The following is a 19,283-nucleotide window of genomic DNA, read 5'->3' as shown; positions in this document are numbered from 1 at the left end:
CATGTCATAGAGCTCCTTCTTGGTCATGGTTGCAAAAGGAACATTCACCAACCCCTTCCAGGACAACAATCTGCCTGGTTCTCTGCTCAAGGATCTCATCAACAGAAGAGGGGTGGACTCAGGATTCCTTCCTGGAAGAACTACCCCTGAAAAAACTTCCTACGGATATTGAGTAGCCTGCAGAGGGAGCACTGCCTAGAATTCAGAGTGGACCTTATCCAAAAAACACAGAGGCTAGATTTTGGTCTAAACAGCAAGAGCTGTCCTGACTTCTCGGTTAACCAACTAGGAACAATCAGGTGGTACAGCTTGGTCAACCCAGCCTGAGTAAAGGCAGAAAATGGGCTCCTGGAGGAAAGTACTTCATCAGGAAAAAGTGGGTTAAAAAACAGCAGCTCTTCCAAGAGTCATAAACTGAAAAATGCCTCCAGTCGCACACTCTGCAGAAGTCGTCAGGTGTTACGGCCATTATAGAATGAAAGCAAATCTAGACAGTAATCAACCAGGTTCCAATAAAAATAGGTGAGCATCAAAGCCCATCCCACCAGTGCAATGGAGGAGAAAAAAAGCAAGAGACTGCCAGGCCAGCAGAGAGCCAGAGTACAGGAGTACAGCAAGAGGTGCATGGACGAGAGCCGAAAGGCTGACACCCTGCTGATTAAATCAATGAGCCACTGTGCCCCTTCATCTAACAGCAAGAGATGCAATGCAGGGTACAATGGTAAAAATCAGTGGTAATTATTAGGGAAAAAATGGTTACTATGCCATTGAATCTGGCCCCAAAGGCCCGAGGCAGGGTCCAGCCATACTAGCTGGTGCCATGAGGTTGAGACAAGAAGATTGTTGGCAATTAAAATCTGCTCCTGAAAAGAGTGTCCAGGAAGGAGCCAGCACCATTTCTGCAGGAGACATTGCACCTTCTCCTCAGCCCCTTCCCAGTTCCTTAGCATATATTGTTCAGATCCGAAAAAGACCCTCAACACCTTAATCCCAGAGGTGCCCCATTGCAATTGTTGGGGCAACAAAGACGGACAATTGTGCTACCAAGAGCCCAGTAAGATAGCTCTTACTTGAGTGTTATGGGCTCCTCTACTCGCTGCTGGGTGGCATCCCCTTCTGGCTATTCTGGGGATTAACTCTGCCCAGTTCAGCACCCCTTTCTTCTCTTCCACCATTACAGCTCTCCTCCAGCTCACGGATCTTCAGTATGGCTGCTTCATGGCTCAGCCCTCCAGACAGGTCACATTGTGATCTCCCTTCCGGGGGAGCTTTTCAAAGTCTCTCGCCACAAGCAGTGTCAGGCAGTCTTCATGCCCACTGCCTTGTTAGGGTTGCCAACTTTCTAATCCCACAAAACTGAACACCATAGTCCCTCCCCTTACCTGAGGCCCTGCCCCTTCCCTCAGGCCCTGCCCCCCACTCACTACATTCCCCCTCCCTCAGTGGTTCACTCTCTCCCACCCTCACTCACTTTCACTGATCTGGGGCAGGAGGTAGGGGTGTAGGAGGGGGTGAGGGCTCTAGCTGAGGGTGTGCGCTTTGGGATGGGGCCAGACATGAGGGGTTCAGGGTGCAGGAGGGGGCCAAGCCAGGCTTCCTGCTTGTCCTGGAACCATGGACCGCACTGAGCCCCTGAAGCGGCCAGTAGATCCGCACCTAGGCAGCGGTGCAGCAGGTGGCTCTGCACGCTGGTCTCACGCGCAGGCACCACCCCTGCAGCTCCTATTGGCCACAGTTCCCAGCCAGTGGGAGTGCGAAGATGGTGCTCAGGACAGGGGCAGTACACGGAGCCCTGTGGCCCCCCGACCTAGGAGCCAGACCTGCTGTCCACTTCTGGGGCACAGCATGGAGCCAGGACAGGTAGGGACTAGCCTGCCTTAGCTTTGCAACTCTGGTCATCCCATGCCTTGACTACATCACTCCTGCAGTCTCAGGCAGACTTCCCATTCACTACCCCATGCAAACACCACTCTTCAGTGGACGGTAGGGGAGCCCAGGCCCACCCTCTACTCTGGGCTCCAGCCCAGGGCCCTGTAGTGACCAGTTAAGGTCTGCAGCTACTCCAACCTTACCACTGTCACTCCTGGACCCCTACCTTGCTTCTCCAAGCATTTCATTTTCCAGCTTTCCTAGTCAGGCCCCTCTCTCTTAGGCCTACTAAGTCAACCCTTTTCCAGGGGGTTCTTCTCCTCCTTTCTTCTCCCTTATCTCAAGGAGAGAGACTGCAGGTTTTCTCCCTGCAGCCTCCCACCCTGCTGCCAGCCTCCTGGCTTTATAGATGCCCTGCCTGTTCCCTCATGGGTGAGCTTCCTTCTAATTAGTGCCCTCCACACAGCCTATATCTCCCTGTTTGCAGTTTCATTGGCTGATTGAGCCCACCTGGTCTAATTCAACACTTTCAGGGCCAGTGTGGGGAGTACATTCTATCACTCCCAGTTAATGCAAAGAGAAGACCCTGTTCATACACTTGTAAACAGGCACAAAGTACCTGCACATCAGTCTCGGGTATGATAAAAACTGAGATATTATCTGCATGGGCTGACAGAGGAACCAGGAAAGCATCCAACATTCCTGGCACAGAAAGGCCAGTCAGACGGCTTCTGAGGAGGTGCAGGAATGCTCCAAACTGACATAGCATCCTAGACAGAGGACACCCCTGATTATTGCCTCTGTGAACTGGGAAGCAATGGCTAAGATACACATTAATCTTTAGGACACTAAAAATGTTACAATAAAGAAATATCAGAAGAGAACACTGGCCCAACCTCAAAAGCTTCTAACATTTTTAAAAGATAACTATGGTTAACTCTATGAAAGACCTTTTCCTGATCCATTGAAACAAGCCCCACATCCAAATTACAAAGCTTGCTAACAACAAAAACACCACAAATTAAAAACAAATTATCCAAAATACAGAAGTTAAGAATACAATGTGTTTTATCGGGGGGTATCAAAGAGTCCAGACTGTCCTTCAGCTGGTTGGCTAAGGCTCTGGATAAAATCTTATGATCAGAACAGAGAAGAGAAATAGGTCACCTGTTCAGTAAGTCACAGGGGACCATTTTTTGTGCAGCAGAGTGATCACTGTCCTGCAACAACTAAGGGGCAGCTCTATCTTCTGGTTATACTCCAGCAGCACTAGAAAAAAGTCAGGACCGATAAGATGCAGAAATGTTTGTAAAACATTTGTAAAATTCAGAGTTGTGCCCTTTTATGATCATCCTGCATCCATTAATATTCAGAGGGCCAACGCTGGCAACAGCACAGAGACTAGAAGGAGAGAGCCAAGCAGCAGAGAAAGACAATGGAAGAAAGCGAGCCACGGGGAAGACTTTTTATTTTGAATGACTCTGCACACTTCCTCATCTTGCTCAACAACTTTTTGAGGTGGAAATGTTTCCTATAATCAACCAAGATCTCTCTCAAGACAAGGGCAGTTGAGTGAACAAAGCGCTGTAAATCAAGGAAATAGGCCTCAATCTCAACTCCCTGCTTCCCTTTAGTGCTATTACTAATCTTCACACTATACTCACCCTTCCTAGATAGCTGACTGGCTGAGACATCAGGAACCAATGAGGAGTCAAAGAGATCATCATTGTTCTCTTCATCTCCCTAAGGCCTGGTCTACACTAAGGGGGTGGGTGTCGAACTAAGGTACGCAAGTTGAACTCGAACTATCTTAGTTCGAAGTACTCACCCGTCCAGACGCCGCGGGATCGAAGTCCGCGGCTCCCCCGTCGACTCCACCACCGCCGTTCGCGGTGGTGGAGTTCCGGAGTCGAGGGGGGTGCGTTCGGAGTTCAATATATCGCGTCTAGATTAGACGCGATATATCAAACTCTGAGAAGTCAAATGCTAGCCACCGACCCGGACGGTAAGTATAGACATACCACTAGCACAGAAGAGTCATTGAGCTACCACTGTAACATTCTCATCATTCATGAAGGAGAGAGATTCAGTGGAAGTAGCTGCTCCCAAAAGTGGTAGGCAGTGCAGCCCCAGGCTGGGACCCAGCATCATCACGGCACCACCATGAGGAATCTCCATCCCACTGGGAGCTCCAGGCATGGAGTTACCAGTGCTCCAACGCAAGACCACACAGCTCCATACTCAGCCACTGTCAGAAGCTTAGGGGCCTCTGAAGTCTTAGCCCTTTTAGAAATAGTCCCGCATAAATCCGTATTGTCAGTCTGTCCTTCACCCCCATGTCTAGAACCTGTCTCTGCTTCCTCTGCAGGGAGGTGCTTCTCAACATCCAGGACTTGCTTCTGTCCAGGCACAAGTGATGGGGTCACAACAGACAGTGCCGGGTTTACAATGGTGCCAGTGGTGTCATGGAGCCGGGCCCATGCAGAGAAGGGGCCCCGGCCTGCTCTGCTTGCACTGTGCCCTGAGACCCCAACAGCCCACTGGCTCCCCTCCCCCCCCCCCCACGCCCACCACTTGCTCCTCTTGGCCTGCTCGCTGAGGGCTCCTCTTCACCCCCGACCCCACCCGCCAGCTTCCCTCTGCTCCCTGGCCAGACCCCAGTGCACCTCCGGGTCCGGGCAGTCTCTGCTTCCCACCACCTGTGGGGCCCCACCTGTCTCCCTGGAGCTGAGCCGCCTGGAACCGATGAAGAAGCCTGGCCAGTCTCAGCCAGTTGCTGGGGAACAGGACAGTGTGGGGGGCTTGGCTGGGCCCCTCCAGGCAAGTGGGTTCTGAGGGAGCCTGGCCGGGGCAGGCCCTGGCCTGGATAATCGCAGCACTCCCAAGGGGCCAGAGCGATTCCCCGCCCCAGGACCAGCCCTGGCTGCACTGGTGGCTCAGCCTGGCACACACAGTCACTTCCCAGAGGGCCGGTGAGTATGGCCAGGAGGCAGGGCCTAGGGGAGTGGGTCTCTGGAAGGCCTGTGGGGGAGGTGCGTGCTGGGTTGTGAGGGGGCTGGGAATATCTGTGTGTGTTGGGGCACTAGGGAGTGGGGGTTCTGTGTGGGGTGCTGGGCAGTTGTGGTGGGACTATGGTCAGGGGGGCATGGGTCAGGTGTTGTGCATTTGTGGCCAGGTCTAGGAGGGGGCGCTGGGCATAGCAGGTCCGAGGGGGCTCTGGCCATAGGGAATCAGGGGTTGTTCCGGAGTTGGGCAGGGGGGATGTGTGGCACGGCATGGCAGGCCATTGTGCGTCTGGCAACTGCTGGTTTGTAAATAGTGCCCTCGCACTGTGCTGGGTGGAGCGGGGCCACCCCTGCCATGCCATCCCTCTGATCGGCCCCTTGCTCCAGGGACCGACTCCCCTGCACCATGCTCCATTGCCCCCATGGGGGCCCGCAAACATGATTGGTGCCAAGCCCACAAAAGATTAATCCGGCCCTGACAACAGAGGGTTCCTCTGGGAGGGGGCTGCTATCTGGACAACAGCAGACTACATACAGCAAGTGTGTGTGTGTGGGGAGATGCAGGCTCTGTCTCCTGTTGGTCCCTTGATGTCCCAGCCCCCTTCCCACTATCCTGGGGTCCCCTACTACATTCTTTCCAGGGACCCCTGAGTCAGCAGGGCGTGGGCATGAACCCCTCAAATGACCAGGGTCACCACACAGGAAACATTGCAGAGGTAGCAAACACTATATTATCTGCCCTATCTATGTAGTGATTTAAAGCCAGGTTCAGGGGCCATTTGGGGTAATTTAGAACCAGATAAAGCCAGTGCAAGAACAACTTAACATGCCTCACATCTGGGTTCAAGCAGCCTAACGGAATCATCATAACAGCACAAATGACCTTCCTATGATGGGAGAGAGCGGACGCTAGCATCTCGTTGTAAAGGAAACAACATTGAACAACACTACTTTTGTAGCAGAAGTAAAGTAGGAAAAAACTTGAACAAAAGACTACTTGGCCCAGTGCCCCTCCTGTACCAAACGATTCACAAACTGCTCCTGGGCCAGGAAAATCATTATGCATATGCTCATTTGAGAGGCAGATTTTATATCAGCACAGCCAATTATCTCCCACAATCTCCAGAGAGAGACAAAGAGAAAGGCTGTAGAACCTTTTGTGAGAGGATCTTGACTTTGGATCAAAGGGCCAGCTCCTCAGCTGGTGTAAATCCCTAAGCCACTATGTACCGGCTGAGGATATGGCTTAATATACTGAAAACTGTCATTAATAACCATGTCAACATGTTTTTCCAATGAATCATACAAATGAAATATCATGGATTACAAGGTTTGTGTCTTAAAGAATAACAAGGTATTGTCATGTTTTTCTAGAGGGCATTTCAAATCTCTATGAAAAATGGTTGCCACATGAAGGCAGTGTATAGTAAACCCCCAGGGTCTCTGCCAATCTGGCTTGGGGGGAAATTTCTTCCTAACTCCAAATAAGATCAGTTAGACCTTGAGCATGTGGGCAAGACCCACCAGATGGACACTTGGGAAAGAATTCTCTATAGTAACTCAGAGCTCTCACTATCTGTTGGAGATATTTACTGCTAGCAGTTGCAGATTGGCTACATGCTATTGTAGGCAGTCTCATCTTCCCATCTCCTCCATAAATTTATCAAGCTCTGTCCTGGAATCAGTAGGTTTTTTGCCCTCATTGCTCCTCTTGAAAGGCTGTTACAGAACTTCACTCTGCCACGAAGTGAAGTGATTATAGAAAACTAGAACAAAGACAATCCTGGTGATTATTGGAGTGATCCCTGAGTGTATGAATAAGCAGCTCAAGAATACATTAGGAATGCAAGACATCATGATCCATGACCTCTGGAAGATAGTGCTCTTCAACACTGTGAGAATTTTAAGGAAAGTCAAAGGAGAATGTTTGCATTTGAGTACCAAAATGCAAGAATTTTGCAGAGAGTTTAACAAAACTCCTGACTACCCAAATCTAATGAGTCAGTTTACAGTCAGGATTTATTGGTGACTCATGAGAATACATTTTAGACTGTAGCTGTCCCCTTTTTGTGCTTAAAGAGCCTGTATATTGTGAATATAATTTGTTTAAATAAAATTCCCCATGGTGTAAGACTGATGACTAAATAAATAATGATGAATTTCCAATACAGATTTGTGAACATTTTCATGAATATAGGTTTTCAAATGAAGCCTCAAATAATAAATAATATGGGCCTCATGAATAAGTGCAAGTCAAATTTAATTAATTTATCTTAAATATATTCACACATATTTTGCCATTACGGAGCCAGTTCTAACAATCATTTTGGAAATTCGGTAATGCTTCAGTTAAGGTTCCCAAAAGCACATTCATCCATTTTGCTTTGATAATGTTATTTTATCTAAAATTATTGCCAACTGACAATTAAAAAACAAACATAATGGGCTGACTCTGATCTTGGCCTGTTACCAGTTTTACACTGATGTAACCTCACTGATTTCACAGCTGATTGTCGCCTGTGTAATTAAGAGAAAAATCAGGTTCATGATGTGTTTTAAATTATATGACTAGTACACAATTGTTGTAGCACTAGATGATTGTTAATCCTTTGTAAGACATTTTCTTATCATTTTTTTTTATTTAACAGGCAATAATTCTCAACAGGCCAAATCTCAGACCCTGCCAAAACCTAAGTAAATGCAAGCAGGCTAGTTGGAATCTGGCCTGATGCATTTTTGAACCAAACTTCTGAATGTTTGTCCATCAATACTAAGTCCAGTACTAACTACCTCCAAAGCCAACAGGATATGTGGTCACCAGAAAGGGGGATATTCTTCCCACTTGTGGATATGTGAATAGCCTCTATACAATGCCCATATATTTGTAAACGCCTTTTGCCTGTTGCAGCAAATACATCTTTATAATATAAGATAGTCCTACACTTATTCTTCAAGCAGTGAAGTAAAAAGGATTTATAGATCATCAGGGATTTTTTGAAGAAATTATTTTAAATGATAAATAAACCCTATTTCCTATATCAGGGTTCAGGAACCCAATTTTCTTTGTCCACACAGGCATGACACATTGCTCACAGGTGATGTATGATGTTTCTGCATGCAGTATTAGTCATAAGGATACCTGCAGTACCCAAGCCATTATAATGTCATTGTAATATATGTTGCTTATAGTTTAATATCTAACATTTATCTACAGTAACTGAATAAAAATGAGACCTATTATACCTTTCTCTATTTTATCTGTCACTCAGTTATAAATTATAATTGTAATGCAGCTAAGATGATAATGCTAAAAACATAATTCCAACATTCAACTCTTATTTAGGTGCCTGCCCATTGATTCTGTGCACTTATGGTCACCAGGTCTACACAGATTCAGTAATGGTATTTTAACTGCAACAGTGAAATCCCATACCTTATATTTTTTTCTACCATACATTGTGCTATCTGTACCCTTCAGTAGATAGACTTCTGTAGGAACTATCTCCTCCCTTGTGTATACAGTTAGATTAAACACAACTAACAATTAGGGTATAAGACATATATATCTATGCAAACTGCAGGCTTCTAACTAACAACAGCTATTGGGAGTTACCATTTGATCCTAATGAATGCATAACACTATCATGGGATTATGGACAAATTTTGCTTTCAGTTACACTGGTATAAATGACCACAAGTAGTGGGTTAACAATAATAACAAAGCAAGCAAACTAACAAAACCCTTCTAAGGCCCTGATCCAACAAAGCACTTAAGTATAGGCTTTACGATAAGCATGTGAGTAGTCAAGTTGAAGTGATGGGACTACCTATGTGTTTAAAGTTAAGATCATGCTTAAGTGCTTTGCTGGATCAGAGTCTAAATTACTTGTTCTTCTGATTTCCCATTTCATTCTCTCTTCTATGTGTCTGTCTTTTATGTTTCCATCCTGGCACACAGGTTTAATTTTTTTAAAGTGCTGTGACAAGATGGCCGACGTTTGTACGGTGGATCCTGCGCTTTTCTTGGCTAAGATGCCACCTCTTGCCCCTGCTCTTGGGTGCTGAGGGCCCCACTAGTGGCCTGGGAAGGTGGTACAGGAGGCAAGCATTGGAGGGGTTTGGGTTTGCTCCTCACTCTGAGTCCCAACCCCTCTCAATCCCTGCGGATTTCTTACCCTCTTCCCCCTTGGGTGGGGTCACCCTTGGTCCTTAGACGCTGGGGCAGGGAGTCTCCCTGCTCTGCTGGCAGGGCTGGATTACCCATTAGGCAGACTAAGCACGTGCTTAGGGCACCAGCAAAGCAGGGGGCACCAAAAAAAAAGAGATTTAAAAAAAAAATTGATATTTGCTATTTCAAAAAAGCATCGAAGTAGTCATCATGGGAAAAATCAGAACTTTGTTAGACTTCCTTACACTGTACTACACACTCGTCCCCCATTTTTCTGTTCTCTTTTTATTACTTATCCCCACCTAAACCGGGGGGGGGGCATCCTACTAACGTAGATCGAAATAATGCGAGGAAATCAGAGACTGTAACTGATCATCCTACTCCTGGTGGTAAAACAGACATTGTTCTAGAAGGTGTGGATGTGGCAGAGACTGAACCTGCTCATGCTGTAAATAATAGGAGAAAAGATCCTGGTGTGTGGGTTGATTTCAATACCGATGATGTAGCTTACTAGATAGATCATGGACCAAATGACTGTCAACACCACACTGGGCCATTTGAGAAATCACATCGGACTTTTACCAATGGCAAACAAACAAGATATTGTCCACAAAAAATATTTTTGGGCATGAAAGCGAATGGTGAGAAATACACTGGAGAATGGCTACTGTATTCACCATCAACAGGGTCTGTGTATGGTTCTGTTTGCAAACTTTTTGCATATAAACCTTCAACATCCCGGTTTGCTGCAGATGGATTTAGTGGCTGGCAGAATACTGTTTTAATTGAACAGCTCACAGAGATTCAATGTTGACATATTTAAATCGAAGACAGGGCTTTGGATTGACACAAAAATTGGAAGAACAAATTAAAGGGGAGCGTGAATACTGGCAACATGTCTTGCAGCGTGTTATAGTTGTTCTTCAAACATTAGCTGAACGTGGTCTGCCTTTCCGGGGATCAAATGACACATTTGGATCATTGCAGAATGGAAATTTCTTGGGATTGTTGGAGCTTGTGGCTCCGTTTGACCCATTTTTAGCAGGCCATATCTCAAAATATGGGAATGCTGGCAAAGGTAACTCATCATACTTATCAAAGACAATATGTGATGAACTCATTGGGCTAATGAGTGACAAAGTTCGTTCAGCTATTGTGGATGAAATAAGTACTGCTGGGTACTTCAGTTTATCTGTCAACTCTACACCTGATCTTTCACATATTGATCAATTGAGTATTGTACTAAGATATGTGTCTCCCACAGATGGAAAACCAGTTGAATGATTTATAAAATTTCTCAATTTGAAAAGCCACACTGGTGAAGAAATGGCAAATCAAGTACTGCTTTATCTGTGCCAACTTTGCAAAATAGATTTCTCAAAGTGCAGAGGTCAGTCTTATGACAATGCTGCCAACATGTCAGGGTGTTATCAAGGAATGCAGAAGAAGCTTTTAGAACAGAACAAATATGCCATATTCATACCATGTGCTGCACACTCTCTCAATCTTGTTGGCTGCAGTGCTGTTGACTGTTGTCTGGTGGCAGTAAGGTTTTTCTCAACAGTCCAGTTACTTTATACATTTTTCTCTGCCTCAACACACCAATGGGCAGTTCTTAAAACATATTTGGGCAATGATCATGTGTTGAAATCTCTTTCTAATGCTCGCTGGGAGGCACATGCAGTGGCAACAAGTGCAATTCTGGAGTCCTACTCAAACATTGTGGATGCATTAGAAAGTATAGCTGAAGACCAATCACAAAAGGGAGAAAAAGCAGCAAAGAGTCCGGTGGCACCTTATATAGTAACAGACGTATTGGAGCATGAGCTTTCGTGGGTGAATACCCACTTCGTCGCATGTCATGTCATGCATCTGATGAAGTGAGTATTCACCCACGAAAGTTCATGCTCCAATACGTCTGTTAGTCTATAAGGTGCCACAGGACTCTTTGCTGCTTTTACAGATCCAGACTAACACGGCTACCCCTCTGATAAAAGGGAGAAACTATACGAGAGGCAGAAAACATTGCAAACAAGATGCAAGAACTAGAGTTTGTATTCATGTTGACCGTGTGGAATGACATTTTACAACACTTTTACCACACAAGTCAAGCTCTCCAAGAAAAAGAATTGGATTTGAAAACATGTGCAGACCTCTGTCAATCATTAGCAGACCACTTACACACTTTGAGGAATGATTTTGAAAGATTTGAAGATATATCAAAAGATATCTTGCCTGATACTAACTACAAAGAAGTCCAGTCCTGCAAGTGAATCAGGAAAAAAACAAGCAAATGATAGCAGTGCAACAGAGACAGCATTGAATCCTAGAGACAAATTTTGCATATCTACTTACTATGCTATAATTGATACACTTGAAGCTCATATGAAGAGGACAGGTGACATGTACAAAGAAGTATCAAGTAGATTTTCTTTTCTAAACGATATGGACTTATCTGACAAACAATATTCACAAGGTGGCCAAAAGCTAGTTGACTCATACCCTGTTGACTTGAACATGAATCTCTGTGGAGAAGTACGGCAGTTCCACTGTTATATGCGCGCAAAGTTTAATGAAACTGTGAAAGCTTTGGCTGCTGCCTCGGTCCACTTAACTATCTCCGGGCCCCGAGCTCTTATCAGGTCCATCAGAGGCACTGCCCTTGTAGGGAAGTGAGGGATGAACCAGCAGTAGTACTCCACTATCCCTAAGAATGCTCTGACTTGCTTCTTGCGGATTGGGTAGGGTCATTCCTGTATTGCCTTCATTTTGTTCCATTGGTACTTCACCAGGCCCCTTCTAACTACATACCTGAGGTATCTGGCCTCGGCTAACCCTATTGCACATTTGGATGGATTAATGGTGAGGCCAGCCACAGAGCATCTAGTACCACTTCCCCTTTCCCCAGGTGCATCTCCCAGTCAGGGCTATGGATTACCACATCATCTAAATAGGCGGCAGCATACTTGGCATGGGGTCAAAGTAATCTGTCCATCAATCATTGGAAAGTCGCAGGGGCCCCATAGAGTCCAAAAGGGAGGATGGTATATTGGAAGAGGTCATCGGGTGTAAAGAAAATTTTTTTTTCCTTGTCGTCCTCAGCCAGTGGGATCTGCTAGTAGCCTTTTGGCAAGTCCAAGGTGGTCAAGTATCAGGCCTTGCCTAACTGATCCATCAGCTCATCAATACGTGGTATTGGATAGGCATCGAATTGGGATACCTCGTTTCACTTCCAGAAGTCATTACACATCCTCAGGGTGCCATCAGGCTTGGGGACCAAGAAAATAGGGCTGGACCACTGGCTGTGTGATTCTTCAATCACCCCAAGTTCCAGCATCTTCCTTACTTCTGCCCTAATTTCTTCTCTTTTTGCCTCTGGTTTGCGATATGGTTTTATCATCACCTTTGCTCCGGGACAGGTGACGATGTGGTATTTGGTCAGCATCATATGGCCTGGTTGTGAGGAGAATATGTCTTAGTTCTGCTGGATCATTTCAACAACCTCTGTTCATTCTTCTGGGGTTAATTTGGGGGATATCTTTACCTGCCCTCATGGGTCATCTGCCTGGGATAGAGCCGGCAGGACTGCCAGGCACGTCCCCCCAATTGATCCACGGTTTCAGTAAGTTGATGTGATATATCTGCTCTGGCCTTCGGCGGTCTGGCTGCTTCACCTTATAATTCACCTCCCCAATGGCTTCCATGATCTCACAGGGTCCATGTCAACTGGCCAGGAGCTTGCTTTCTGTTGTTGGTACCAGCACCAGCACCCATTCTCCTGGTTGAAATTTCCCTGTTTTTGTCCAATGATTGTAGTAGGTTCATTGGGCCTCTTGTGCTTTCTCCAAATGCTCTCGTACTATGGGGGTCACTTGGGCTATTCATTCTCTCATCTGAACCATGTGTGCAATGATGTTCTTCCCTGGGTTGGGTTGTTCCTCCCATTCCTTCTTCACAATGTGTAATAAGCCACATGGGTGGCACCTGTACAGTAGCTCAAAGGGGGGAGAATCCAGTAGATGCTTGGGGAACTTCTTGTATTGCAAACTTCAGGTATGGTAGGAGGGCATCCCAGTCTTTTCTGTATTGGGCCTCTACCTTTTGGATCATGCTCTTGAGAGTGCGATTAAATCGCTCAACCAGACCATCTGTTTGGGGATGATAGACCGAGGTCTTCAAGGCTTGGATGCAGAGCAGGGTACATAAGTCTTTCATTAATCTCGACATGAAGGGAGTCCCTTGGTCTGTCAGGATCTCCTTAGGGATGCCTACCCTAGTAAAAACCTGCACCAGTAATTTTGTGATTGCCTTGGATGTGGGGTTTCTTAAAGGAATGGCTTCAGGGTACCGTGTAGCATAGTCCAAGATGACAAGTATGCTTCGGTGGCCCTGGGTCATTCTTTCTAGTGGGCCCATTAGATCCATTGCTATCCTTTCAAAAGGAACTTCAATAAAGGGTACCAACAGGGTCCTTAACTGAGGTCAGGGGCTTTGCAGCTGGCACTCTGGGCAGGAGATGCAATAGCGTTGGACTTCTGTCCATACTCCCAGCCAGTAGAGCCTCCTTAGGACTCTATCCAGGGTCTTGTCTGCTCCTAAATGTCCCCCAAACAGATGACTATGAGCTAACTCTAATACAGCCCTTGTGTGCTTCCGTGGCACCAAGAGCTGTTCTACTACTTCCCCCTGTATTGGCACTACCCAATACCACAGATCCTGCTTGATTATATAGTATGGCTCAATCTTGGGTGGCCTGGGTCATCAGCAGGTGATTGGTTTCTTGCTGCAGCCGCATGGCCTCTTGTTGGGCAGCTGCCTGCCAGTTAGCCTCCTGCTGCGCGGCAGTGGCTTGCACCAGTGCTTTGACCACATCCTCCATCTTGGGGCAGGGTGGTTGTGACCCACCTTGGATTATGTTCACGGCGGAGAAATACCACTTCTAACACCACGTGTGACCAGACGGCCGATGTTCGTATGGTGGGTCCTGCGCTTTTCTTGGCAGGGGGGCTAAGATGTCACCCTTTGCCCCTGCTCTTGGGTGCCGAGGGCCCTGCTAGTGGCCCAGGAAGATGATAGAGGAGGGAAGCAGGGGAGGGGTCTGGGTTTGCTTCTCGCTCTGAGTCCCAGCCCGTCTCAGCCCCTGCGGGTTTCTCGCCCTCTTCCCCCTTTGGTGGGGTCACCCTCAGTCCTTAGATGCTGGGGGAGGGAGTCTCCCTGCCCTGCCGGGGCAGGGTCTCCTTTACTTTGGTTCTCTGGTCTTTCAAATCTCACACACATCTCCAAGCTCCAGTCCTCTCTCCTTCCTCCTCCTCCCCTGACTGCCTGAAGCAGGGGGTTTTATTAGGTTCCTGACAGGGCCTTAACTGACTACAGGTGCTCCAATTAACCTGTAGCAACCCCCCCTAGTCTACAGGGAACCACGCCTTAATTAGCCTTGGGCTTATATATTTCCCCTCTCCCACTGCTCCTTGGCCCTCCTGTATCACAGTGAGTAAATGATTTAGGGGATTTTCAGTGGGACTTACGATCTTAAATCACTTAAGTGCCTTTGAAAATTTGACCCGTAGTCTATATGAAACCTGTGTGATTCCACACAGCAATAACTGCTTACTTGGGTATAATTCACTATGACATTGGGGCCCGAGAATGGGATAAAGGCTGCACATTGGCAGCATTTAATACATAAAAAATAAATACAGATTGCCTGTATTGACTGTGATGGGGTTACTGCATATTTAGGTGAGTGTGACTGACAGCAGAAGATGGCCCTCAATTCTGGGTACTTTTGAATGAGATTTCTGGGGGAAAGGTGCCTCTTCAGCTCCCTGCATACTTGTGTACCTCCCAGGCAAAATGTAATTGGTGCATAGTTATTATTCACAGGAAGGAACATGGGTACTTCATGCAGAATCATTTAGGGTGCAGGTATTATTTATTCAGTGTGGGTGATTTTCACCCATATTCAGAGATCAGCACCAGGTTTATGTGCCACTTAAATCCAATTTAAGCCCACAAAATAGGTCTTTTAACTATTTTTTCCCTCCCAACTACCTTCCTGCTCAGTCCAGCACTGAGCATAGCTTGGCAGGACCCAAAGATGTGGACCATGATTTCTAACGTGACAAATAGCATCCTTTTAATATAATGGTACTCCATACCAATAGGGGTGCAGATTTAATTATATATCTGTTCTATATGCCTTAATGTGTTTCTGGCTCTGATGTTATTAAAGTGGTCACCATTTCCAACACAGGTTGGTATAATGTCAGTATTTCTGGTATAAATCTCATGCTTCCTCTCTATGGAAAGGTTTTCCCATATATTCAACTTTCTATCCATGCATGAAATTTGCTGAAGAGCCTACCAAGCTCTGTGCTACTTCTGGAGTTTCTAAGTACCCTTTTTAATCATTTTTGTTTGCTGTTCAGTTGAAAGAAAGAAAATTTCATTTTAATCAGACTCCTTGACCCTTTTGGTTTTCAGAAAGAACAGAATAAAAACCTATGGTCAAATTCTGCTCTTATTTATATCAGTGTAAATTATAATAATACCAATTTACATAGGTACCTAAGACAAAAATTTGACCCTCACATTTATAAATGGCAAATTGACAAGTCCTGCTAAAGAAGCAAATAGCTTGGCACTAATCTGTTTCCACTATGCTGTCTGTCCTAAATTTTAGTTCTAAGAACAATGCTTTCCATTATCCTTCCTAAATTTAGAATGTCTATCTGTACAGGTTTAAATTTTCTGCTTACATTCTCATTAAATCATAGTCTTTTGCAATGATCCTAAATAAGGTGAAGATTTAAATGAAATAATTACTCTGAGCCTACAGATAAAGAATACATTGATGACACTGTCAGGATATAAAAAGGATATTAATTTGTGAATGTAAATGTGGTATTTCCAGGAAGCTTCATTCCCTCCAGAGAGCTTTCTTTCTAGTTTATTATAGAAATCCACAATCTGAAAAGAGAGTACAAACCAGCCCTACTACTCAAATTAAAAGAATCATTACAAAAGCTAGTTAATTGCTTCAAACTAAAAGCTTTCCTTTTCCCCCGTTCCTTTTAAATGTAGTATTTAAATCTGCTTTCTAAAAGATTTCAAAATCAGGATTATAAACTTTTAATATTAGAAATTCTCCATCAGAAATTAGTTTAAAGAGCATTTGTTTAATTAAAAAAATATTTTACTGGACATCTCAAAGTAAGAGATGCACGATGTGACAACTCTTTAAAGCAAGTTAATTTTAAGATCTAATTACAATGCAACATTATTTGTAGACAGAGCCCTCCCCGCCCAAAAAAATCTATTTAGTTCATGTTTAACTTCCCAGCAAGTGTATTGTGATAGTTAGCAGATATATTCTACTGTATTTTCTGATTCTAAGTATATTGTATCCCTCTTTGCTTTTCTCTACTTTGTGCATCCAGGCCATGATAGAGTAGTCTGTTCCATATTCAAATTAATCTGAGTGAAGAAGCTTTTCCTTGCCAGTTTTGGCTTGAGCCAAAACCAAAAGACAGAAGTACTAATTCTTCTTTTAAGGATGGACATGGTGGTGTATTCTGAGCACAGGACCAGGAGATGGGAAAACTGTTATATCCTTGGGGCAGCCGGTGTAGGAAGCAATCACTTGAGGCCAGAGAGCAGGTAGCTAACCAAAACCTCCATTTTATTTACATATATACAGAGAGCTCCTCAACCGGTTGAAACCGGTTGAGCTAACCCATAATAATCTAACTCAGTTGCCATAGCAACAAAACCATGACAACCAAATACACAACATATTCCTCCCCCCTAATAAGAACATCCCCTAAATAAAACACACACTAGACTAGAGAAGGAGGGTAGACTGCCTCCATTCCCGGCTAAACCCTGGGGATTATTTTGCCCCATAACCGTGGGTTCGCCCTAGCTAAAGATCCAGCCGATGAGGAGGCCTTCTGTCTCTAGGTGGATTACGGCGAACTACTGGTGTTGTTGCACCCGAAAGCACTAGGGGCTCAGGGTCCACAGCACGAACAGGTGAGGAGGTGGTATCAGCTCGTGCTGGGCAAAGGGGTATCTCAGCCGCCGGCAGTAATGGAGAACAGTCAGAAACAGGTGACTCGTGATTCGATCCCTCACCAGAAGAGGTGAAGTCAGACCCCTCAACTGCAGATGGGTCCTGAGGACTGGCATGACCTGGCAACAGCTGATCTACATGTCGCCGCCAGGTAAGATTCTCTGCAGTCCGGACTGTGTAGGAAACAGGTCCTGTTTGAGTGATGACTGTGGCCGGAACCCATTTAGCTCTGGAAGTATAATTCCGAGCCAAAACTGGCTGTCCTGGGCTAAAGGTTCGGTCTTTTGCTCTGGGTGCCCGTCTGATGACTTGATATTGCTGCTGATGTTGCACAATTTGTCGGGGTTCAGAAGGTTTCAGCAGATCAAAGCAAGTGCGCAGCCATCGTCCCATCATTAGAAAGGCCGGAGATGCGTGGGTCGTAGCATGAGGTGTGTTTCTGTAGGAAAGTAAAAAGGTATCCAGACGCTTTTGAATGGAGTGTTGTCCCCTTGCTGATTTCAAAGCGTTTTTCATTGTCTGCACAAATCTTTCAGCTAATCCGTTGGTGGACGGATGATATGGTGCTGACGTGATGTGGTGTATCCCATCCTCGTCGCCAGTGTTATATCCTTGGGGCAGCCGGTGTAGGAAGCAATCACTTGAGGCCAGAGAGCAGGCAGCTAACCAAAACCTCCATTTTATTTACATATATACAGAGAGCTCCTTAACCGGTTGAAACTGGTTGAGCTAACCCATAATAATCTAACTCAGTTGCCATAGCAACAAAACCATGACAACCAAATACACAACAAAAACCTGAATCCTAATCCCTGCTGTTACTCTCTGTCCTCTCAGATTAGTCAAATACACCTCTTAGCACTCATGGTTCTCCTTGCATATAGGTTGATGGGAACAAAATCTAATGCCAGAGGGACATGTAGCCAGAAGTTGGGGAAGCAGCAGCTCCTCTTCACATCCCTCCCGTCCCGGGATCCTACAGAAGCCTCTCTATGCTCCTTCATGAATTTAGGACTCTGAGAAGTAGAGAGCAGATACAGCATGGGTAGGAGTCCAGGGAAGTACCAGGAGGCATCTGTACTCTACAGCATAGTCCTTGCAGATATTATTGCTGCTAGAAGCAACATTAGCTGACCCTCAGCACCTGCCCATCCCAGATTAACTAATGCTTGCCAAGTGTTTTGAAGATTAAAGGCACTAGTGTATGTAAGTGCTAACTTATTTTCACCTCACCCTGTAAAAAATATGTAGCACAGTGGTTTTCAACTTTTCTTCATCTGCAGACCCCTAAAATTTTTCGGTGCGGATCCTTTTGGAAATCTTAGACATAGTCGCAGACCACAGGTTGAAAACCACTGGTATAGTAGATAGGAATGCTGGCCTTGCTTTATTTCCCAGCCCAGTCACCTGACTTGAGTCATGGTTAAAAAGTTTAATTCCCTTATCATGTGACCCCAAGTAGCCAAATGGAGGCTATGACTTTCTCTGCAATACCGCTTACTTCCCGGAACATCTGGACACTCTGCAGCCACCTCCTGCAGTTCCCTGCCAGGCTCCTGCCTAGGCTGAGAAATTGAGGCAGTTTCCTTTGTTACATTTTTATTAATATTGTGTTTACCCAGGGCTGCCACCACAGTCCAGGCATTCGGCAGCCTGCCCCTCACACGTCCCCACAGCCCATGGGGACCCTCACACATCCAGCTGCGTGGCCAGCAAAAGCTGCAGCTCACCCCCTTGCCACTGGGGGCTGCTGTGGCACTGGGCCTGAGGGAGGCAGGTCGCCGCTCAGCTTCTCCTCTCACTGCTCCCCTTTCTGGGGCACAGCCAGCTGGTGCATCAAGGAGGAGGCTGTGGTGGCAGCAGCTGGTAGGGTGGGAAAGGCCAGGGGCCTGCAGGGGGTGGAGGAGCAGAGAGAGAATAGGTTGGGGTCTGCAGTGGGATGGGGGCAGGAAAGGGAAGGCTGTTGGGAGGGAGGGTGAGAAAATATTTACAAATATGCAAATTATCCCATTAAATAATTTACATAAAATGCCCCACGTGGAGCAGGACAAAACCTGGCAGCCATGCCTACCTCCAACACCAACTGAGCAGCACACAGCTGTGTGGCAAAGATATTCTCTTTGTTTCCTGGCCCGCTCACGTCAGGGCGGGTAAATTCCCATGTCAC

General features: G+C 46.0%; 1 protein-coding gene across 2 annotated transcripts in view; it reads left to right on the top strand.

Moving 5' to 3' along the window:
- Positions 1 to 4,629: 4,629 nt before the first annotated feature.
- SLC2A12 (solute carrier family 2 member 12) overlaps positions 4,630 to 19,283 on the top strand; it is an 88,566-nt gene continuing 73,912 nt past the window's right edge. For both annotated transcript variants that reach the window (XM_045010822.1, XM_045010823.1), the window contains exon 1: positions 4,630 to 4,841. The gene's annotated coding sequence lies outside the window, so the exon portion shown is untranslated. The remainder of the gene's footprint in view (positions 4,842 to 19,283) is intronic.

This window comes from Mauremys mutica, chromosome 3, assembly GCF_020497125.1.
Source record: "Mauremys mutica isolate MM-2020 ecotype Southern chromosome 3, ASM2049712v1, whole genome shotgun sequence".
Lineage (NCBI taxonomy): Eukaryota > Metazoa > Chordata > Testudines > Geoemydidae > Mauremys > Mauremys mutica.
This window is presented reverse-complemented; position numbering and strand designations above follow the sequence as displayed.